The sequence below is a fragment of the Python bivittatus genome, unplaced genomic scaffold (genome assembly GCF_059951505.1).
Source record: "Python bivittatus isolate LINGU-HERP-01145 unplaced genomic scaffold, Pbiv_v1 ctg000480_np1212, whole genome shotgun sequence".
NCBI lineage: Eukaryota > Metazoa > Chordata > Lepidosauria > Squamata > Pythonidae > Python > Python bivittatus.
The window spans coordinates 41656466-41682043 of NW_028277075.1; the positions used below are offsets into that span (position 1 = coordinate 41656466).

Below are 25578 nucleotides of genomic sequence, written 5' to 3' on the forward strand. Positions count from 1 at the left end.
CATTAATTTATGCTACTTGTTAAGTATAATGCTTCTTAAATTAATGGTCCTTAAAGGACCCTTAATTTGCCTTCTGCTGAAATTCTAACTTAGAAATCATAATGAATAAAATATGAAAGATTTACCTTATAGCTATAGAAACAAATGTCTAAAATGTTTGGGATATGATCCCCATCCCCAATATATTTTCTAAGATGCTTTACAACGCAGCAATTGAGAGTGAAATGTGAACCCCACCCCAAATATAGTATATGTTCTAAGACATTTTACAACGCAATGATTGAGATTTTCTTCTGGTATTTCTCACTTGTCCAAACTTTGCCATAAACATTTATTCCAGATAGCTGATTTAAACATGTGTAATTATGTTAATGTATTGAAAATAGTATTGTCAGGGTGGGGATGGTAAGAAATACTAAAGGTCAAGTCTCTGAGTCAAGCTGAACTGTAAGCTTCATGGGCATGTTCACAGAGCTTTCCCAGCAACAACAGGGAGAAGTTTTGCCATTGTGTTTTTCCCAGTCTAGCCTAGAGCCCCTGCAGCTCCAGATAGTCTCCTGTTCAAGCACTAACAATGCCATCCTTGCCTAGCCTCTGAACCCAGTCATAGTCAACTAGATGTTTAATGATTAATTGTTGTTGTTGTTTAGTCGTTAAGTCGTGTCCGACTCTTCGTGACCCCATGAACCATATTGCGCCAGGCCTTCCTGTCCTTCACTGCCTCCCTGAGTTTGCTCAGTTTCATGCTCATTGCTTCAGTGATGCTATCTAACCATCTCATCCTCTGCCGTCCTCTTCTCCTTTTGCCTTCAATCTTTCCCAGCATCAGGGTCTTCTCCAAAGAGATCTCTCTTCGCATTAGGTGACCAAAATATCTGAGCTTGAGCTTCATTATCGATCCTTCCAATGAGCAATCAGGGTTGATTTCCTTTAAGATTGACTGGTTTGACCTCCTAGCAGTCCAGGGGACTCTCAAGAGTCTTCTCCAGCACCACAGTTCAAAGGCATCAATTCTTTGGCGCTCGGCCTTTTTATGGTCCAGCTCTCACAGCCATACATTACTACTGGAAAAACCATAGCTTTGACTATGCGGATCTTTGTCGGCAAGGTGACGTCTCTGCTTTTTAATATGCTATCTAGGCTTGCCATAGCTTTCCTCCCAAGGAGCAAGCGTCTTTTAATTTCATGGCTGCAGTCTCTGTCTGCGGTGATCTTGGAGCCCAAATAAATGAAGTCTGTTACTGCTTCCATTTCTACCCCTTCTATTTGCCAGGAATTGATGGGTCCAGATGCCATGATCTTAGTTTTTTTAATGTTGAGTTTCAAGCCAGCTTTTGCACTCTCCTCTTTCACCCTCATCAAGAGCCTCTTTAGTTCTTCTTCACTTTCTGCCATTAGGGTGGTATCGTCCGCATATCTGAGGTTGTTGATGATTCTCCCTGCAATCTTGATTCCGGCTTGTGATTCTTCCAGCCTGGCATTTCTCATGATGTACTCTGCATATAGGTTAAATAAGCAGGGTGACAGTATACAGCCTTGTCGTACACCTTTCCCTATTTTGAACCAATCGGTTGTTCCATGACCGGTTCTAACTGTTGCTTCTTGGCCCGCATACAGATTTCTCAGGAGACAGGTAAGGTGGTCTGGTACTCCCATCTCTTTAAGAATTTGCCACAGTTTGTTGTGATCCACACAATCAAAGGCTTTTGCATAGTCAATGAAGCAGAAGTAGATATTTTTCTGGAACTCTCGTGCTTTCTCCATGATCCAGCGAATGTTGGCGATTTGATCTCTAGTTCCTCTGCCTCTTCGAAACCCAGCTTGTACATCCGGTAGTTCTCGGTTCATGTATTGCTGAAGCCTAGCTTGTAGGATTTTGAGCATAACCTTGCTAGCATGTGAAATGAGTGCAATTGTGCAATAGTTTGAGCATTCTTTGGCATTGCCCTTCTTTGGAATTGGAACATAAACTGACCTTTTCCAATCCCATGGCCACTGTTGCGTTTTCCAAACTTGCTGGCATATTGAGTGCAGCACTTTAACACCATCATCTTTTAGTATTTTAAATAACTCAGCTGGAATACTGTCATCTCCACTAGCTTTGTTGTTAGCAATGCTTCCTAAGGCCCACTTGACTTCACTCTCTAGGATGTTTGGCTCAAGGTCAGTGATCACACCAGCGTGGACATCAGGGACATTAAGATCTTTCTTGTATAGTCCTTCTGTGTATTCTTGCCACCTCTTCTTAATCTCTTCTGCTTCTGTTAGGTCCCTGCCTTTTTTGTCCTTTATCATGCCCATCTTTGCACTAAACGTTCCTTTCATATCTCCAATTTTCTTGTAGAGATCTCTAGTCTTCCCCATTCTATTGTTTTCCTCAATTTCTTTGCATTGTTCATTTAAGAAGGCCTTCTTATCTCTCCTTGCTATTCTCTGGAAATCTGCATTCAGTTGCTTATATCTTTCCCTTTCACCCTTGCTTTTCGCATTCCTTCTTTCCACAGCTATTTGTAAAGCCTCATCAGACAGCCATTTTGCTTTCTTGCATTTCTTTTTCTTTGGGATGGTTTTAGTTGCTGCCTCCTGTACAATGTTACGGACCTCCGTCCATAGTTCTTCAGGCACTCTGTCTACCAAATCTAATCCTCTAAATCTATTCATCACCTTCACTGTGTACTCACAAGGAATATGATCTAAGTCATACCTGAGTGGTCTAGTGGTTTTCCCTACATTCTTCAATTTAAGCCTAAATTTTGCAGTAAGAAGCTCATGATCTGAGCCACAGTCAGCTCCTGGTCTTGTTTTTGCTGTCTGTATAGAGCTTCTCCATCTTTGGCTGCAAAGTATATAATCAATCTGGTTTCGGTATTGACCATCTGGTGATGTCCATGTGTAGAGTCATCTCTTGTGTTGTTGGAAAAGAGTGTTTGCTATGACTAGCTTGTTCTCTTGACAGAACTCTATTAGCCTTTGCCCTGCTTCATTTTGTACTCCAAGGCCAAACTTGCCTGTTATTCCGATTACTCCTTGACTTCCTACTTTAGCATTCCAATCCCCTATGATGAAAAGGACATCTTTTTGGTGCTAGTTCTAGAAGGTGTTGTAGGTCTTCATAGAAGTGGTCAACTTCAGCTTCTTCGGCATCAGTGGTTGGGGCATAGACTTGGATGACTGTGATATTGAATGGTTTGCCTTGGATACGCACTGAGATCATTCTGTCGTTTTTGAGGTTGTACCCCATTACTGCCTTTCCCACTCTCTTATTGACTATGAGTGCAACTCCATTTCTTCTAAGGGTTTCTTGCCCACAGTAGTAGATATAATGGTCACCCGAATTAAATTCACCCATTCCCGTCCATTTCAGTTAGCTGATTCCCAAGATGTCGATGTTCAATCTTGTCATCTCATGTTTGACCACATCCAGCTTGCCTTGGTTCATAGATCTTACATTCCAGGTACCTATACAATATTGTTCTTTACAGCATCGGACCTTCTTTTCGCTTCCAGATACATCCACAGCTGAACGTCCTTTCGGCTTTGGCCCAGCCGCTTCACTCTTTCTGGAGCTACTTGGAAATGCCCTCCGCTCTTCCCCAGTAGCATATTGGACACCTTCCGACCTGAGGGGCTCATCTTCCGGCATCATATCTTTTAGCCTTTTGACATTGTCCATGGGGTTTTCTTGGCAAGGATACTGGAGTGGGTTGCCATTTCCTTCTCCAGTGGACCACATTTTGTCAGAACTCTCTGTCATGACCTGTCCGTCTTGGGTGGCCCTGCACGGTATAGCTCATGGCTTCACTGAGTTATGCAAGCCCCTTCGCCACGACAAGGCAGTGATCCATGAAGGGGTTAATGATTAATACATCCTTGCTATTTGATGAAGGCATCCCTAAATATTGAAACTGAGCAAACTCAGGGAGGCAGTGAAGGACAGGAAGGCCTGGCGCAATATGGTTCATGGGGTCACGAAGAGTCGGACACGACTTAACGACTAAACAACAACAATCCCTAAATATACAGGTAGTCCTTGTTTAGCGACCACAATTGGTCCCAGCAACTCAGTTGTTAAGTAAAGTGGACACTAAGTGAAACCACAACTGTACTTACTATCTTACTTCAGCTTTCCTTTGCTTTACAACCTGCAAAGGTCATAAATGTGAGGATTGGTTGCAAAGTTACTTTTTGATCACCGTCATAACTGTGGTTGGTAAATAAGGCAGTCGCTAAACAATGACTACCTGTAGTCAGGTACTTCACTTTGTCAAAGGAATTGGTTTCAAAACATTTATGCATTATTAGAACATGAATGACGACTGAGAAAAAATTGGGAAACAAATTACAGAAAAAAACACGGGAGACACCTTTTCCCCATCACCATTATTCAGAAGCCTAAAACAGTTTAGCCTACAGCATTAGAAAGCCTATCTTCACTCATATAATCCTGACCTTATGCTAAGAATTTAGATATACATAAGGAAAAGGGCCTTCTTGGTGGTAGCTCCACCACTGTATAATATATTTACAGGTCTCTAAGCCCTTACATGAGCATTTAGGAGAGTTGCTTTCAGTTCTATTCACAATGGCTGCATCTTCTATTACTGTAGAACAAAAAATCTGTAGGTTTGCACTGAACTTCAAATGATCTGATTTTCTAGGAAGAATGTGTACATTATTAGCTCTTTGAAGTGCCTATAATTCTGAATCTTTTGGTTTATTTATGCTGTGTGAAACTCATAAATATTTGGGTTTTCTGTAAGAAATTGCTTCCCAAAATCTCTAGACAAGAAGAAAAATATTAATTATGGCATGCTGAGAAGTGCCCATTCCTGTATATGAGTGAAAAAGCGAGTGACTGAAAGTCAAACATTAACAGCCACACACAAGTTTCCCAACCATGCTCTCTGGCTACAGTTTTCTCATACTTCCAATCTATGTTTGGAGAGTATTTATTGTTTGAAAAATCTGGGGAAACAAAGGTTATAAAAGCAAGATTTATATTTACTGGGTTTGTCTATTAATTCATTATTTTATACGATTAATAGCTAATTAATATAAATATATCAGTTTAACGATCAGGAAAAGAAGTCAGACGTATGCTGAGGTGGTAGCAAGAATCCATCCTGAAAAATTAGAGGGATAGGTGTGTGGGTAAGAAGCAATAACACCAGTTTATTTTCTGATAAATACAGTGGGGCAAAAAAGTATTTAGTCAGCCACCAATTGTGCAAGTTCTCCCACTTAAAAAGATGAGAGAGGCCTGTAATTTTCATCATAGGTATACCTCAACTATGAGAGACAAAATGGGGGGAAAAAGCCAGAAAATCACATTGTCTGATTTTTAAAGAATTTATTTGCAAATCATGGTGGAAAATAAGTATTTGGTCAATATCAAAAGTTCATCTCAATACTTTGTTATATATCCTTTGTTGGCAATGACAGAGGTCAAACGTTTTCTGTAAGTCTTCACAAGGTTTTCACACACTGTTGCTGGTATTTTGGCCCATTCCTCCATGCAGATCTCCTCTAGAGCAGTGATGTTTTGGGGCTGTCGCTGGGCAACACGGACTTTCAACTCCCTCCAAAGGTTTTCCATGGGGTTGAGATCTGGAGACTGGCTAGGCCACTCCAGGACCTTGAAATGCTTCTTACGAAGCCACTCCTTCATTGCCCGGGTGGTGTATTTGGGATCATTGTCATGCTGAAAGACCCAGCCACGTTTCATCTTCAATGCCCTTGCTGATGGAAGGAGGTGTTCACTCAAAATCTCACGATACATGGCCCCATTCATTCTTTCCTTTACACGGATCAGTCGTCCTGGTCCCTTTGCAGAAAAACAGCCCCAAAGCATGATGTTTCCACCCCCATGCTTCACAGTAGGTATGGTGTTCTTTGGATGCAACTCAGCATTCTCTCTCCTCCAAACACAATGAGTTGAGTTTAGACCAAAACATTCTACTTTGGTTTCATCTGACCATATGACATTCTCCCAATCCTCTTCTGGATCATCCAAATGCTCTCTAGCAAACTTCAGACGGGCCCAGACATGTACTGGTTTAAGCAGGGGGACACGTCTGGCACTGCAGGATTTGAGTCCCTGGCAGCGTAGTGTGTTACTGATGGTAGCCTTTGTTACTCTGGTCCCATCTCTCTGCAGGTCATTCACTAGGTCCCCCCGTGTGGTTCTGGGATTTTTGCTCACTGTTCTTGTGATCATTTTGACTCCACAGGGTAAGATCTTGTGTGGAGCCCCAGATCGAGGGAGATTATCAGTGGTCTTATATGTCTTCCATTTTCTAATTATTGCTCCCACAGTTGATTTCTTCACACCAAGCTGCTTGCCTATTGCAGATTCAGTCTTCCCAGCCTGGTGCAGGTCTACAATTTTGTTTCTGGTGTCCTTCAACAGCTCTTTGGTCTTGGCCATAGTGGAGTTTGGAGTGTGACTGTTTGAGGTTGTGGACAGGTGTCTTTTATACTGATAACAAGGTCAAACAGGTAACGAGTGGAGGACAGAGGAGCCTCTTAAAGAAGTAGTTACAGGTCTGTGAGAGCCAGACATCTTGCTTGTTTGTAGGTGACCAAATACTTATTTTCCACCATGATTTGCAAATAAATTCTTTAAAAATCAGACAATGTGATTTTCTGGCTTTTTCCCCCCATTTTGTCTCTCATAGTTGAGGTATACCTATGATGAAAATTACAGGCCTCTCTCATCTTTTTAAGTGGGAGAACTTGCACAATTGGTGGCTGACTAAATACTTTTTTGCCCCACTGTAGGTGTTGTGTGACTAGCCCTGCTCACCATAGTAGCTAATGTGCCCACCCACACAAAAAGTTTGTGGATCCCTTGATTAAGGATTTTATCCAAGTAAAGGCCTCCGCTTTTTTCCAGATTGCTACCCACTTACCTATGCTAAGCCCTCACTGGGAAAAAATGGAGTAACTTGTGAACTGACACACACAAAATTGCATCGTCATTCTCTTCTACAATAATAGGTCTAGAACATAATATAAAAACAGACTTATTTCTTAAGGCTGCTTGTTATTGGTAGTGGTGACCAGAACTAATAATTAGTGAGACCATTATTATAGAATAAATATAAGTGAATTGTGTACAAAACCACTGAATCAGCAGACCAGATTTATATTGATAATTTGCTAATTTTATTGATATTCTTCTGGGTAAATTAGTTTGACATCCCAGAATAGGCACTAATAGGATAGATAAATGAGGTACAGGTGCACCTCAGGTGCACCATGGAAGTAGTAAGTTGTGCATTCTGCAACAAACTACTTTTAGAAAGGAGCCATACAGACCACTTTCATTCATACTCAGGAATGCCTCCTAATTGAAAGGCAGACAGAACTTTGCAAGCAGAAAACTAGCATATAAAGGAGAAAGATCAGTCACTGTCCTATCCCAGAAATAAGAAGTGACTCACAAAACTTTAAAGAACAATACGTTGTTGTAGCATAAAGAGGAAGCAAGTTTTCATTCACAAAGCTTGTTCTGCGAAGTCTTTAAAAATGCCATGAGACGTTTCAGCAGTTTTATTAGAACAATTGCTGCTTTTCCCTGAAAGATGCATCTATAAAAAGCCACTACATCCCAGTACGTTTTTTTTTTCCTAACAGTGGAAGAATTAATAATATCCCCTTGCTTCATCTCTCCCAATCTGTAATCCAAATCTGTAATCCAAATCAGCCCTCTTTTTTTGGCCAAACAAAACATGTCATTATGCATGCAATGGAAAAATAATAGCCTAGGTGACAAGATAAATGATATTTATCTCAGCTAGAAAACCCAGGCTTCTATAAATGAGACAGTAAGTATATAAATTGGAGCATGCAAGGGGCAAAAGTGGGATGCTACCTAATGACTTCCTTATATGGCACCAAAGTATGATTTGTGATTAGTATGAACCAGCTGTACAGTCTTCCCCATACTTGTCAGTTAGTTAGTTAGTTAGTTAGTTAGTTAGTTAGTTAGTTATCAATCACATTTGTATAGCCACCCATCTCACACAAAGCAACTCTGGTGGCGTACAACAATTTATAAAATAACAAGTGAATAAAAACAAGCATATATAGTCCTAAATTAACATCATCCAGTTGAAGCTGCCATCTTAAAAGAATGTATACTATCTATACCTTCTCATACCACTATATTTGCACATGAAGGGTACAGAGGGGAACATGCATTAAAATGGGCCAAAGTATTTTTTTTAAAAAACAGAAAAGAAAAACAACAACAGTAGAGATAAGTAAATTATATAAAAAGACTGGCTTTAGCACTAAATCTGAGAAGATTTGAATTAGAAAACAATAATCGAAATAATGAAATGAAATTTCCAAACTGGTTTCATTTACTGAAGAATAGGAAATAACTGAGTAGGAATAAGACATGCAGTTATTAAAAACCTAGAATTTGTGGTTTGCTACAAAACCCTGGTCTCTGTTTACTCCATTAAAAATTGTGATAAATCTTCTAATAAATCCTAATAAATGTACAATAAGATTGATGTTTTATATTCCGTTATTCAAGCATAGTTTCATTGGGATCAGTGACTCTCCAGGCACCATATCTGGATATTCTCTCCATGATTTTTGAATACTGTGATTTCTGATACAAAGCTATTGGCTATAGCTATGAAAAAGATTGTAGAGATGACTAATGCTTTTAAGGATTTTTGTGATGCCTAAAATAATAGAGCATGAGTTACCATGAGATGTGGTGCTAGCTACCAGCTTGGCTGTCTTCAAGATAGGGTGGGACCAATTCATGGAAGTCATGGAAATCAATGGCTATTAGCCCTGATGGCAATGTGACTGCCTCTGAAGGCCATCTGTAGGGAGGCTGGTGGGCTTCCTTGTGCAGTTGGTTGGCCACTGTGAGAACAGACTGCTGAATTAGACAGGTCAGAGGTCCAATCCAGCAGAGCACTGCTCATTTTTTTATGATCTGTGAAACCAGCTAGGATACAGATTCAAACCTTGTTTCCAATGGTTGTTCTACTAGGTAATCAAGTGTTACAATTCCATCTACAAAACTAGCTGAGACATGAATGGTGGGGATGTTGATTGTTTTAGTCATTCTTAAATTACGGTTTGGGCTTTTAAATTTTGTTTAAAATTTTCTCCTAGTAAGCTATTTTGAATGCCATTTGTGAAAAAGGCAAGATATATATCCAGTAAATAAAATAGGCCAAATACTGGATTGCTTCCATACTTTCTTCTTGTACCCTTATGAGGCAAACAATATTCCGCCTCTTAAAAAACACAAATATATGTGCATTCATTCTGTATTTTAGATTATAAAAGGACAAATTTATTTGAAGGTTGCAAAAGTGTGTTAACTGTGCATTCATTCTATATATTAGATTATAAAAGGTCAAATTTATTTGAAGGTTGCAAAACGGAAGTAGTTTTTAATCAAAGTATGAAGTTGGTTGATAGCTAGTAAGTTCTTTTACAACTGGCTGCTGATAGAAGGCAATGAACTGTTTGTTTTACTTAAATTCTGGACCACTGCTCAGCTGTTAGGACTGCTTAAAGAATATCACCACACATTAAGTGACCTAACCTGAACATGTGCATTAACTTAAATAAACAAGTGAAGCAAATTTTAAATCTATTGGTATGACACTTCAGAATTCCCAAAGCTTATTAAAACTTGAGTAAAGTAGGCAAATATTGGTACTAACGTGATGTCCATGAACAAATCTCCCTTATTATCCAACAATCATATCTGGGCAAACTGTCTGCTGTTGCTAAGTTTTATAATAATAAAAGAATATTTCTTGGGAGGTGGCAAATTCATTATGCAGAGTTACTTCATGGTAGCATCAGTCTGTAATATTTTCTGTTATCTCGTGTATAAAAGTTGTATTCTATCACCACATCTAACTGAATCTTCCTTGTGCTGAACATATGAACCTAACATTCTCAAACAGACCTTTTTATTTTAAAAAACCTGAAAACGGTAATATGCCACTGCTTGATTTAGCCTAACATTCTCTATTCTTCCAGGCAGCACATCTCCAGGGCTTCAGAACAGAGTCCTACTTGGAGAGACGCTGGGAATTAAATCTAGAATTTTTATGGGTCTTTTGCATGGAAACATTTCTTCTATCAATGAGAGGTGTGTGATGTATTGCCCACTGTAATCCAGTTTGAACTCATATTTTGTTTTATGCTAATGAAGATGTTCAAGTTTCCAGGGAGGAATCTCTCCCATCCTTCCAAATATTTAATGAAAAGGGACAATGTCCTGTTCGCAATCTAATGTTATAGCACCAAATTAAAAATATAAGTGATGCTGAAGAACCACAAGATATTCAGCATGATGCAACTCCTACTCCAACAATGTATTTTGAGGCACTTGAACAGTCTTGCCTGCTGGTACTGCTGATGCACAGACTCAGTTTCAGCTTAAATCCATAGGCTTATGAAAGAACAGCTGTACTAAAAAGTCCCCTTACAGACATGGTTGATCATTTTATGTGCTGTGTTTATGTGCTTATGAACAAAAAAATAGCAGTGCAGCTCCACATCTCTTGGGTGAGGAAAGAAGGTTCTAGGCCACAAGCATGAGAATTTTGCTGCACTTTCTTTCCTTGGCAGAACAACCCGTTCCTGGAAACTGGGGTAAAAATAATGTTGTAAATGATTCTAGCATGGATTCATCATATATTACCTGAATTTTTTTTATCACCAGTGTAGCGCAAGAAATAACAACACTGCATATTTTTTACATGATTAATATAACCTGAAAACAAGTCACAGGATACAGGTAGTGAAAGACAGGGAGCTTCCTTGTGCAGGAATAATACACAAACTAGTAGAGGAAACTAGTAGAGGAAATACTAGTAGAGGAATAGTAAAAGTAAAGACTACCTTAAATCAGGTTTGACTTCTGGAGGTAATATTGACATATTCATGGTGCTCTTGGCAACAAATTATGAAATGATTAGGCATTGTCTTCTGGGACATCTTTTGAATTTCCCCACGGCCCTGGGACCTTGGTATTTGGACCCAGTACTAACAGGTCCAACCCTGCAAAGCTTTTCTGGATCAGCCAAAGCCAGCTAGGTGCTGCCACCTGCTGTGGGCAGCTTAATTTTACAACATCCAAAAAGCAAGAATTCACCCAATAGCCAGAGACTTCTACATTGCTAGCAAAGGAACAGAGCAGAAGTGTCATAATGTAGTCAGTGAATTAAAGAAAGTGCTTCCATTCATTGTTCAGAACTACAGTTTACAGACAACTATAAAATACCTCTTAATGAAAATTGTAACATCTGTAGCAGTAATTCCTCTTTTATTCTTATAACAGCAATGGATAACAAGTAGCTTGTGAATCATATGCGGCCAACATAGTATCTTTGTGTGGCAAGAGCCAACTCTTCTTTATCATTCTATTTTGATAAAAATAGAGTAGCAAACTATTATATTGAGCATATGAAAGTTTTAGGAAGATTTTTCCTTGTTTTTGTATAAGTTTTTGGATTTTCCTGGTCCCACCAATCTTACTAGTTTGACTACCGTATACTTATATTTTGAGTGTGCCTCTAGGATACCACTCAAATGCAAAGTGTGGCCTTTGGCTAGAAAAAGATTACTCATCCCTTCCTGCAGCTAATGATTTGTAACACTTGATACAAACTGGATGGTAAATTTGAAGGAAATCCCCATTCTGTCCACGTCAACAGAAATCCCTTTGTAGCAGTACACTTCTGCATTGAAAGAACATTTAGCCAACTCAGACCACAAGGTGCTAACTAGAGCAAGACTGATGATTTGTTGATCTGAAGGAAGGGTAAATGCAGCTTGAGCTATTGATTCCATCTTAGGAGTGTCTGTCTGAGATACTTTCACCTACCACACAGGGAACTCATTCCATGGAGTGACATTTTGTAAAGTAATATATATTCTCAAATATATTCTCAACGTTGACCTCCTGTAACAAAAAACATAACAGGTTAAATAAAACAAAAGAACCCAAAAAAAGATGCTACATTGAAACAAACACAAACTCCACAACTTAATATACACTTATAATAAAAAAATCCATTGCCTTTGTCCTAAGTGTTACTGGGTACATTTTTATTTAAGGTTTCTGGGAGCAGCAATTGCAACAGACTTGCCGTGGTTTTCAGAGGATAAATGTGCAGGTGGCTACTAGTAAGAAAAAGAAAAGAAAAACAAAACAAAACACATTCATCTCTTTTGCTGGCTGTGGTGACCAGGAAGAGTATCACAGGAAGCCATCTGTAAAAGGCCCGCCTATCAGTATACTGCCTACAGTTGATGGGGGGGGGGGGATACAGGAAGTCAGGCACACAGGAAGTCAAGTAGAGGTGATTGATGCCCAGCCAGTTGCACTTTCAAACAACTTTGTATTCCTGTTATGCCCTTAACCTTGTCCATCTGTCCATTTAGGGGAAAAAGAAATAAGCTGTCTGTTAGAAAGCACCCATTATTATTTTTTGTGGAATGCAAAGTATGTGACCAGACAGACTGATGAATGACAGATTTTGGTTTATTTCCCTTAGGGTGTGGTTACAGGATATGGATTTGGAAGGCAAATGTTTTCTTTAAAATGCTGCGGTGCACTTTATCTGAGATGACAAATTTCAGCTCTTAGAAGGCCATCAGGAATAAATTATATCAAATATAAGTGGATAAATCCTGAGCAGAGGGAGATGAATGCTCAGGAAAAGAAGGAAAATTGTAGGTCTGCAAAAGTGAAGGCAACAAGTGAATCAATCTGACCAGACTACCAGAGCAAACCAAGACTCCAGCTAATACTTTCATGACTAATATTCAGTTTCACACAGAGTTTTTTGTGGATTAATGGCATGCAGGGTCAAGGAACACTGCAACTGAAACCTTCACTCTTAACCTTTGTATATTCATTCCAGTGATTAATCCACAGAAAAAGACCTTTGCTTTAGACCGTGGAACCTCCATTTACACATGAGAATAAATTGCTATCAGTAGGCCAAAATTCTAAAAACTAAACATGTGGTCCATAATGCTTCTGAATAAAAAGCTGGACTGGCAGATAGTAGTTTATAGAAGTGTTAAAAGGGAAGGTTAGCATAACCACGCATATACTTGTGCCATTGTTAGCATCCTCTAACCAGACAGATTCTGCTGGTTAGGTAGGTAGGTAGGTAGGTAGGTAGGTAGGTAGGTAGATAGATAGATAGATAGATAGATAGATAGATAGATAGATAGATAGATAGACAGACAGACAGACAGACAGACAGACAGACAGACAGATCGATCAAAAGTGAGAGGATAAGCTATGCTTCTTTCATTTTGCATTTTGGTCTGTACCCATTTATGTTCTTTACGAGATTTTCCATGTTTCTTGCAAGCATTAGCTTTGGTGCTGGGAATAAATTGTCCCAAGAAGGAGGTTGTTATACCAACAAAGGGATAATTCCTACATAGTTTATAGATCAAGCATACTATAGGGATTAAGCATAGTTTTAAGGTGGGTTGTATGTGCATGTGCCCGAGCACATATTTATCTTTCTCTAGTTAAAGATATAAAGTATTTAATGTACTTTTTTTTTGTATTACAAACAAGGTAAACTTTTCCCATCTTATACTGATCATAAATCAAAGAGAATTTTGCACTCAGAAAAAAGGAAGTGTTACAATATGCATAGCAATTTCCTAAATATATATTCTTAGCAAGAGCATAATAAATCTATGCTTACAGTTATCAGACTTCTAAACTGAAAAAAATCACTTATTCATCTGGAAAGGGAGGGAATGAATATGTTCATACGAAGTAAACAGAATCTCTTTTTGTCTTAAAACAGGTGCTAGTTTTCTTTTCTGTCTACCAATTTGTACATTGCTTCTTTCTGTTCTGTTTTGAGGTGGTTGATTGAAAATTCAAACAAGAGAGAGTGATCCACCCATATTCAGTTTAAGTGGGGTATAGTGGGACTCCTTCAGACAATAAATCCACCACAAACAATAGGGTCTCAGTCAGAATCCTTAAGATGGGAGACTATGGCTGGAATCAGAAAGTTTTATGGAAGTCAGTGGATTAACTGGATAATATGTTCAGGACTGTGCTGGACAAAGAAAAAAAATAAGTCAGAGGATAACAATGTGTTCTTTGGACACAGTTTCAAGGTTAAAAATAAAAAGCTAGTTTAATGCTATAGTAATCCATCACAGGTATTGCTTTCTCTGAGTCCATTTGTTCACCTCCCAGAGCACCCCTGATTGTACCATCAGAATTAATTGGCAAAGCCACTGGTTTTCAGCAGAATTGTGTGAGAGTTTGGGGGAGCAAAATGAGGGCAAACTAGAAGCATTGTCTGCATGGTGCTTAACCAGTCATCCCACCCTTTAAAGGTCCTTGTCCCAAAGGGCTGGGTGGGCACCTCCATATCCCCAGGTTACCACCAAGCTGCCTTAGGCCCCTAGAGACTGAAAAAGAAAAGAAATAGAAAAATTATTTTATTTCTGCATATCAGCTAAAGCAGGAAACTCCTTTTGTCCAACTACAAATGATTCATGAAATGGGAAAGAGAAAAGAAACTATTCTGTTAATCTTCAAAACGTTAAAAAAAATACCTATAGATTCTGGCTTCAGAATTCTAGTTTTGGCTGTGGGTTTAAGAGGGAAAAAAGTGTATCCCAAAGTACATCAAGGTTTGTCTCAATACATCAGGCTAGGTAGAGATATTATACCCTCTTCATTCTGCATCCCCCAAGCAGGTTCAGGAAGGTTTGATAAAAGATGTTCTGCTGAGAATTTGGAAACGATGCATGAAAGAGGTATGTAAGCCCAAGCATCCTGCCCTTTATATATGTTAGTCCCAAGGTTTGAATTCTGGGCCTCTTCCTCCTGCTTTTTCAAGCCAACAGCTGTAAAGCTATTCATTTCCTGGCCTTGAACATTTCTGCCATCTGTCCCTTGCTTACAAAATGGCTTTATCTGACCTAACAATCCAAGATTCCTGCTTCACCAGCTGTGACATAGTTTGTATGTGGAGAAATGTATAACAAACATGTAATTTAAGGGAAAATATGCCAATATTTAGTCATCTGAAAGTGAGTTAACAACAAAAACAAGCAAAATTGCCCTCTACCAAGGACCTGAACTGGACAGGCAGAAGACATTCACCAATATAATTCAGTAAAAATAGGAGTGGCAAAAATTGTGAAATAAATTAAGCCAATATAGAAATGAGGAACAACATGCTAAATAATTTTATTGTTTAAGTGCATTCACTTTCTTGCTGATAAGGCTTAAAATCACAACTGATTAGAGCGTAAGGCTTGATTAAATACAACAGAAAAAGAATGATTTTATAAAAGATTTTTATTTGTTCTAATTAAGTCAAGTCCTGCTATAGTGACACATCATGGGGGGGGGGGTATTCCTGGCAGGAATGAGTGAAGAAAGCCAGGAGTGTATGCCAAAAGTATATACTCACAGCAGACTCACCCAAAGCATGAAACTCATCCCAGCTGCTCAGCTAAAGCAAACTATATTGGGCTGGAGGAGGGTGATTACTTTAGTAACAATGCAAAGACATAATGCCATCCTGTGCAGAAGAAGGCAATGGTAAACCATTCCCATATTTTATCAAGAAAACCATATGGATAGACAGTACAAAGCAATTGATCATATAATGCTGGATGATGGACCACTTACTGTTCAGTTGGATGGTATTCAACATGTTTTTGAGGAAGAGCTGAGGATCTTTTGGAGTACTGGTGATGTTTATGTCATGGCTGGATTAAAAGCCTTCCAAACATCTAGTTGATGATACTGTTCAGGAAAAGAAAATCCAAAGCTGCAAAGACAGAATTACAGTAGAAACATGGGATGTAAAAAGCCTGAACATAGGAAAGCTCAACACAGTTGAGTGAAAGAGTATAGATTGGAAGAAGATGAGCATGGTTTTAAAATTAGGGGAAGGAACATCTATAACCTGTGCTATGCTGATGACACTACTCTGAAAACTGAAAATGCAAATGATCTGTGAGTTCTAGTAATGGAGACCAAACTGATGACAATAGGTTCCACAACCAGTTTTAATTATAATGTAGATAGTGAAGTGGTGAATAGTGTCTGGGTTTTAGGATAGACTATCAATAGTAAAGGAACCATCAATTAAGAAATATCCAACAGACTAGTATTTGGTATGGTAACAATGAAGGCCTTGGAAAAGATATTCAGATGCAGTGAGATGTCTAGTAAAATATTTTATTAGATTAGAATTGTGCAGGAAATCCTTTTTGCTGTGATCCTCTATGGATGCAAAAGTTGGACTTTGAAGAAGCAGGATAGGAACAATATCAACACTGCTGAACTTTAATATTGGAAAAGACTCCTGGGAATTCCATGGATAGCCAAGTAAACAAACAAATAGATCACCAATCCACATCACAGCGTTGTTGTTCTGGGGAAAATAGGAGGTAGGAGTATTAGGTATGTTCACCACCTGGAGCTATATGCAAAAAAAAAAAAGGAAAGCAGGATAAAAATCTAATCATCATCAAACAAATCAATCCAGAGTTCTCACTCAAGGGCCAAATTACCAGGTTCAAATTATGCATATTTTGGACACCTTATACCTTGAGAAGTCCACAATGCTGGGAAAGGGGGAAGGAAAGAGAAGAGGGCAAACAATAGCAAGGTAAATGGACTCAGTTACAGGGGCAATGGGTGCACTGTGTGGAGACCTGAAGGACTAAGCCGGGGACAGATCATCATGGAGAGGGTCTATCTGTGTGGTTGCTAAAAGCAACACCAACTTTATGGGACATAATCAATGTATGCTAAATAATACCAGGATATTTTATGTATTTTCCCCATACAGACTTCAGTAATGTCAAGTGGAATTTATTTTTAAATCTCCTTGACTCAAATTCTATTCTCAGCCACACTTCTGTAAAAACAAGGTGAATTTATTTTCTTTATACATTCCAGCCTCTGATGGATCTTACTCAATTTTAACAGATTTAATAAATTCATAACAGAAGTTCTGTTTGAAAATACATTGGAATTAATCTACAACTGTATTTACACTTTACAACCAGCAGAATCTTTACCACTCGCAGCATATGATTTACAATGTCAGTGCTGTGAAATCAACGGACAACATTACTTGTTTTTTTATTAACAGTCCAGCTGATTACTAGGTATCCAATCAACTGAAGGTGTGGCAGTTGGCAGTTCAATTTCCTTTCTTTTTTAAAAAATATAGTACATTTACTGTATAGTGAAGGTTAACCAAATCTGTGGGATAGTCAAGTGAAGAGATAATGTCTTCTTCCAGACATTTCAAGGAAGAGTGTTATGTACAATAATCTAATCCAGCAGATGTTTATAGGAATATGCTGATAATTATGGGCATACATGGATCAACACTTCTCCTTTATCAAATCAACACACTTTTAACAAAAATGAATTGGAAAACTGTGTCCCCAACCTCCCTTTTATATGCCCCTAGATCTTCCCAAGTTTGTGCCATCAGAATTTGGTGGCCAGCCACTTGACAAAGGCAACCCAATTTCCTATTCATTTTCAATGTGAAAAAAAGAAACAGAATAATTGGTGTCTTAACGCTCTGGCTTAACATAGAGAAGTTCCCCCCTCCCGCAAAGGTCCTCTCCCAAAATCACAAAGCAAAAGAGGATAAAAATGTTGACTCTATTCCCTCCATCTCTAAATATGGCCTACGGTGGCAGTGTGTCCTATGACGTAGATGGGAGTCTTCTGCTTGGAATTACAAATATTGGACATCAGAGAAGCAGGATAGGTTCTTTGAGGAAACAGAATAGGTGACACTTTTGAACTTTTGTGTTGGAGAAGACTCCTGAGAATACCATGAACAGCCAAGAAAATAAACAAATAGATCATCGAACAAATCAACCCAGGGTTCTCACTCAAGACACAAATAACCAGGCTCATATTATCCACTTCAGACACATTATGCAAAGACCCAGCTCTCTGGAGAAAGCTATAATGCTGAGAAAGGTGGAAGGAAAGAGAAGAGAATGACCAGTAGAAAGGTGGATGGACTCAGTTTCAGTGGTGATGGGTGCACTGTTGGAAGATCTGAAAGACCAGGTTTGGGATAGATCTTCATGGAGAAAATGTATCTATGTGGTCACTAAGAGTTGACAACAACCTGATGGCACATAATCAATCAATTAATCAATCATGGTAGTGAGATTGATACCATGTCAAAGGCTTTTTGTTGACCCAGACCCATTTCATCAGAGATATTAATTGTTTAAACACTGCCCAGATGCATTCTTCCTCTAACGCTGTTCTGTGCTTCTGGGCAGATTATCACTGCCCGTGGTTAACCTGACAAGGTGGGATGCTTCCTTCCTGCATCAAGAGAGTAAAGCAGCATTTTTTAATGTTTTATTTATTTATTTATTTATTTATTTTGCACTAGCCTGTGATTTTTATGCCCTGTCACAAAGTGAACACATCAGACTGTCATTCTGTTTTATTTATGCAAGGCCATTCCACAATTTCTCTGGATAAAGCCCAGCTATTGTAACCTAATAATTAGCCTCATCTTCTCTTGCATCATTTGTCCTTACAGCAGCAAGCCAAGCAAAAGAACAGGCATATATGAGAGGATGATTGTGTTTTAGTTCCATTTTCTGTGGCTGCAGAGGAGAATTTTTGCTACATTTTCCTGTGCTCTTGGGCTTTTATCTGCCTCAGCTTTTGGCAGAGAAGTCTTTCAGTAAATATATACCCTAAGCCTATAAAGGTCATAGTACCCAAATGAAATCAGTCTCAGTAATTTTTTTGAACTTGGACTTTCCACAGTAATTGCTTATAGCTACTGTGAGAAGCTGCATAGAACTATTGGAATGGCTACTTCAAAATGTTTGACACATCTGGTGGGGTACCCATTGGAGAAGGCTGTTAGAGATGAACTGGCCTAATTCATATCTTATCCCACTGGGAATTCAGAAACAGTACCCACATATAAGGATCCAGATATGCAGAAATGAAACCAAGCTTCAAGAGGCAGGCACTTTGGCTCATTCTCTAATAATTCTTCAGTGTATTATTTGGGTCTCTAGTGACCAAAATGCTTTAGGAATCAAATATGAATTAGTGTCTGCTATGTGTTTTAATCTATCTAAAAAGCTACATATTGAAGTGTGACTAATATAGACCTTTATTTATATTTTCATGCATTTTAATCATTTTAACGAGCTAATTCCCCTTCCCTCCACACAGAAGTTGTTCCTGTTATATTGTATAAGATATAATTTCCCACACAACTTGATGACTAATAAGAACTAGCATACGTATGAAAAGTAGACAAACGTTACATTCCACTTAGTAAAGAAGAGGATTTGCTGGGAGTCCAAGTACATGCATATGCTGCATATCCTCTTAGATTTATTGTGACATACAATCTATCATTGGTAACAAGTGAGATTTTAGCTAGTGCTACCTGGTGAATGATACCAGCAAAAAGAGTCCCTTAATCTTTTGAAGGAGAACAGTTGTGTCCTGTCAGGAACTACTGGATGAGTGATGATATTTTTGCTGACAGACTTCTAATTGAAGAGTTGTAAAAAAGAGCAGAGTGCCGCTATTGAAGATGTATTTCTCAACACCAGGAAAGAGAGTTTACAAAGAGAGTGTTGGAAAAAACAGAAGTGATTGGTTCTTTCACAATTATGTTGTGAACTAATCATCTAGGGGGAAAAAAACAGAATGCTTTCAAGGAAAGCAGCTAACGAAAAAGACTTTTCCAATACTGAAGGCATTTAATGAGGTTGTAATTCAATACATCTGGAAGACACCAGATTGAAGAAAGCTGGTTCACCACAGATAGTTCTGTTGTCACTATCATATTTTCTCAGCACTCAACTGACAAGAAATGGCCACTGGGTAAAAGTTATATCCCCATTCTCCAAATATCAAGATTTACATTCAGAATGTGTTTAAAATCACTTATCGAATGGGTCTCTTTACATAATGGAAGTGCAAAAGAACTTCTGTGCCATTCTGGGAAGGTTTACTAAAAGACAGAGCTTTGAAAATAACTCCATTCCTGTGTACACTTTACCTTTGTGACTACTCCAACACATCAAGCAGCTAATAGTAGTTTAAACAAAATACTCATACACACATAGAAGTATTGTATATAACCTTTCTAACTAAATGTGTTGTCTAACTAGATAAGAAAATGTTACTGAAAATATACAAGAATTGTGGCTTAATATCAATAATATTGTATGCAGGAGTAGGAGACAAAGTTTTGGAACGGCCACGTAACTGCCTTTTCCCTCCTCAATGTTACCTGGAATCTGTCAAGTATTACTATTAAAGCATCTTGCTATGTGTTGGTAGAGTTATGTTCCTCTTTAACTGTATTTTTAGGTGTGATTTTTACTGAATTTGACAAAAGCGCTTACTGTTCTGTCACTTTTATTTGAAAAGAGTGAGTTATAAAGAAATTGAAATGTTGTAATACAGATGACATGCACAAGTGAAAAATTGCCTTGGGAGAGAGAATTGAGAGTGAAGGAGAGGTGAGGAGTCTTAACCTTCTCCCCAGTCTGTCATTACTTTGCTCTAAATTCTGCCCTAAATTTTCATTGCAAGTGTTAAAGAATGTTTGCTGCTTTTAGAATCCATAGAGGGAAATCTACTTTAGGGTGGAATAGGGTATTTTTACTTGGAATGCGAAGAAAAGGTGGAAGAAAAGTTGATTGGTCCTCTGTTGCATCTATGTTTCTAAATGTGTCCTATCCAAGACAACATTTCATTTGTTAATAAGTTATTTGTGTATGTAAATCCTCAGGAATCTGAATGAAATTAACAAAAGGGAAGGAAGGTTTTCTGGAAAGAAGTTTATATGAGCCAAATCAGACTAAGGTCTCATTGTTTTGTTTCCAGTGCCATCCCCTAGAAAATTTAACAAATACTAGATAGATGATCCTTTTTGTTTATATGGTAATTAGGTTTCTACTGTGCTGAATATGGAGGCTCTTTTTTTAAGCTATTGTAACTTTGAGAATTGCTAAAATCTGTATTGTCTTCTTCACTACTCTTCATGGTCAACAAAAGGTATATTGTATTCCCACAGTTATATAAATGTATACAGTTTTATATAATGAGTTTAACAAGAAATATCCTCTATGTTAGAAAATGTGTTACTTGTACTATAATCTGAAACAGAACTCTAATCAACCTGATCAGTGTATTTATTCACAGAAATTTAGAAAGAACATGGAGATCAGACATTTAGAAATAGGCATTGATTCATTTAGCAAAACTGATGAGCGGAGCACTAGTAGTTATTGTCTTATAAAAGAGTAACCAGTCCAGCATCCAAATAGGCAATGTACAAATTTAGATGTAATATTGATGCTCAGAGTTTAAGATATCAAATATTTTGCATTCTTTTTCTGCCCTTCTTCAAGTGAACTTTCAGTTTTCTCCAGTCAAGAGGGCTCCTGGTGTTTTCCCATGCTTGCTTGTCTTCCCACCAAGACTTTATCAGTTTAACTTAGTTATTGCTTGTTATCCTGCAAACATAATGATATAAAGACTCCTCACCCAAATACAATAAAAAAGCTGTGCTTTATAATTGCAAATAAATATTCTGAAAGACAAATCCTCCTAAGGCTAAAAAGCTTGCTATTAGTCAGTCATCTTTTCTTACTGACAGATGAAGATGGTATGTGAGTATATAACATACATATAGCAGAATTATGGTGCAGAAAACCAAAGGATTTGTGTGTTGGTGCTAATTTACGTTAAACTAATATTATACTCAAAGCAACAACTGTGGTTTCACAGCAGAGGACACATTCTTCCTCTTGAATGGTATAGGTTTAATTCAATTTCCAGTGTTTCCCTCAAATAGCGAAGCTAAGAAATGTTTCTTCTTGAGCTTTTGCAAACTGAGTAGATAGTCCTGGGAAAAAATGGATCAAGCACCTGTGAGCTGTTTATATTGTTTATTATACAATTTCGAGGCCACCCAACTTCTTGATGCCTCTGGGTGGCTTACAGATAAAAAGAAAAAAACAATACATATAAAAATAGATCCTGGCCAACCAGGAGAATAATACACCCAGCCACAAACGAAACCAAAGAGCATAAGGACAATCTTGTTGGTTAAGATCAATAGCTGATCTAATCTACCATCTTGGTTTTCCACAGGTTAACCAGATGTCCATGGGAATCCCACAAACAAGATAGAATGCACTAGGACTCTTCTGCTTCTGTTCCCTTGAGGTATGCTGCCTCTGATATAGGAAGTAGTAGATTGTTATACTTGGGGGAACAGATTTTTGGTTTCTGAAAGGACAAGTGTGGGATGTATGAAAATGCTCTCAAATAAGTCTGGGGCTTCCCAAGGGCAACAGTGGTAATGACTCAGCCCTGCTTTGTTGAGAACTGTGTTAGGGAACAGTAACCTAGGTGGAAACTGGACCTCGGTCCTTGAATTCACAAACCAGAAGTTTGATGAATGGGCTGTAGATTCTCCATAGCATTTTTCCTATGGTATATTTAGAGAGCAATGGTGTCACTGGAGTGTAGGAGGAGAAGGGCATAGAGACTCCTAATACAGGTGACCACCAGTCAAGGAAGGTGAGGAACTGGGAGAAGTCATCCACAGGACAGAAGTCTTAGATAGTTGCAAGCCAGCATGTCTTCCAATCCCCTTCTCCTCTGTAGCTAACTACTGGGATGACTTCTGATAACCCTTTCTTAGTGATGCTGCTACTGAATGACATTTTGGTTTGGGTCAGCCCTACAGGGTAGAATAGACCAAGAAACAGACTCTACTTAAGGCTAAAATTACTTTTATTAAGAATGGCTGTAGTAACAGAATCTTGCAAGTCTGAATGTGCTTTGCCTCCTCCCTCTTTTCTATTCATGTGAATTAGGCCTCTTTGGAACATTTTCGTAACCCTCCCTCCTTGTTTGAGCTAAAGCAGTATCTATTTGTTGCCTTGGTAATAGATCTTCCCTCTCTCTATCAAGGTCATCCTCTTGACTCTCTACAGCTTATAATAAGGCCTCATTTGTTCATTACTTGACTGTGGATGAGGGAGCTAACCTAACCTCATGTATCACTGAGACCTAGGTGGATGAGCTGCGTGATTTGAATTTGATTCAGGTCTGTCAAGTTTTTTTTCAGTGCAGTGCCAATCCAAATTTGGGGAAGTTGCTATGATCTGAAAGGATATCATTTGCTCATCTGATCATGTTATACCATTGCTAAAACAATTGCACTGGCTGCCAATTACCCTTTATGAGGCTAGATCAGGCAAGGTCTGAAGCAAAGGGGCCGAGACCAAATTGGTCAGTTACAATAATAGTGTACAGGTCTCAATACCTCATCCGGCTGAGAAACAAGCAGTTTCCAGTCCATTATGTCACACATGCAGAAGAAAAATGTAAAATTTGACCCTTAGGCCTAAAATAGATGAGAGATGAGAGATATGAGAGAGAGAGAGAGAGAGAGAGAGAGAGATTTATGATTGGCAAAAGCTGGTTTTGTTATTATTATTATTTTTATTAGCAGCTTTTCTAGTATCTGCAATAAAACTATCTTATCAAGAGCCATGTCACTGAATCTCTGCCTACAAGTCACCTATTTCATATATAGGTCTGGGTGAAGTTTAGCAACTGCCAAGTCAAGTTGACATATATGGCTCTAAACACTTTGGGACAGGGGTACCTGACAGATTGTCCTCACTAATACAAGCTGGATTATTAAGATTCTCTGGAGAGTTTCTCCTCTATGTGTGCTCAACTACAAAGTGCCATCTTTGTAAGACAGCGGTGGTGTCTTTGGAATACTTTCCTTCCAGAAGTTCAGGATTCAGCAACATCTTTCAGGCGCTGAATGCTCTATGGCTGTATGAATGCCCATGGTTTTGCTGTTCTCATTCATTTTGCTTTTAAAATTGAATGTGCTGTTGTTATGTTGCTTTAGTCTATTATTTATATTTTATATTTTAACTGATTGTACACTCAATTATTTGTATTTTATATTTCAATTTATAGTATGATGCTTTAAAATGTCTACTTATTTACAATATATAATAAACAATTAAATGGGCCCAATCCAATGATAGCGCTATTCTCCATTACTTTCGGACATCTGAGTTGATGGCCAGCATTATTCTTGTCTATATGAAGGTATGGGTAACATGAATGTAACAAGATAGGGAAAGCACACAGAGCATTGGTTCTGCAATTTTTTCCAATTAATTCCAGTTAATAGCAGTAGCCATAGAAAGCATCAATATTTTCTTTTGTGAAGCAAAGTTACATGCTGTGTCTGTGTGTGTATGTTTCTGCTCCCTCTTTGTGTTGTACCTATATACTTTTGTGCATGTGTGAATCGGGAAGCACAAGGCTAGCTGCGTACACTCTGCTGTGGGTCATGTGACCAGGAAAGAGGAGGGGGAGGGATTATAGAACGGAGCAGTCATTCCGAGTCACGGTTCAATTGCCTCTTCTGTAACAATACCCAGCGATAATTTTGGAGAATCCTCCACAACTCCTAGTCTGAATTGGTCCATTTTTTAACCTGAATTCTCTTTTGTTAGCTCCATCCCACAAACCAAATTTTGGTCCCATCATGTTCAGTTTTGAGACAGTTATCCTGCTAACGGACAAAGTCCTCAGGACCTTTACATATTTTTTCCCCAATGTTATTTTGGGTTCAAAAAATAACCAGGCAAAGAAGCATGCACAGCATGGTTTCTGAAACTATTTCCTCCCTCTTCAACAGCAGTGGCCATAGGAAGCATCAGTATTTTCTTGTGTGTAATGAAGTAATGTGCTGCAGTATGCTTCTGCATGTTTCTACTCCCTGTTCATGTTGTATCTATGTATGTTTGCATAGCACGGTGTGTGTGTGTGTGTGTGTGTGTGTGAAAGAGAGAGAGAGAGAGAGAGAGAGAGAGAGCTGTATCAGCTCCATTCTGGGTCATGTGACCAGATGGGATGAGGGAGAGGGGTTTAGAATGGAACAGTCAATAACATTCCAACCTGCTCCCCAGCTGCCTTTCCTATCACAGTGCATTGTGGGATTTCTGTCTGGAATGTATCCCTCCCTCGGCCAGATCCAACCATTTCTTCCCTCAATTTTCTTTGGCCAGCTTCTCCTGTCACACTTCATTTGGTCCCATTTTGTTTTGTTTCTGGAGAGTTATCCTACTGATAGACAGAAGGACAGCGGCAGGCAGAAATAGTCCCGAGCTCTTTTATAAATATTTCCAACATTCTGTTAGATTGGAAAGAAAAAAAGTGGGGGGAGATGGGGAATCTGTATGCCTGTCAGTATTTAGTATGGCTTTATAAAATACCTGACGTTGCCTTACCAAGACCTGCAAGCTCTGGGAGTGATCTTTGGTATGCACGCAGCATTCCTTTTTTGCTGGTGGAGCAGAGCGATGGCACTGACAATAGCCGGAGAAGGTCTCTGGAGATGAAACAGGTGCTGCACAGCCGCAATTAGGCAGAGTACAAGGAGGGAAAAGAACAGGGAATTGCCAAGAGCGAAATTC

General features: G+C 38.7%; 1 long non-coding RNA gene across 1 annotated transcript in view; it reads left to right on the top strand.

Annotated features, from left to right (window-relative positions):
- Nucleotides 1-22732, top strand: part of LOC148214960 (uncharacterized) — a 29422-nt gene extending 6690 nt beyond the window's left edge. Inside the window, exon 4 of the long non-coding RNA XR_015796891.1 lies at nt 22211-22732. This is a non-coding gene — a long non-coding RNA (uncharacterized LOC148214960). The remainder of the gene's footprint in view (nt 1-22210) is intronic.
- Nucleotides 22733-25578: the final 2846 nt, after the last annotated feature.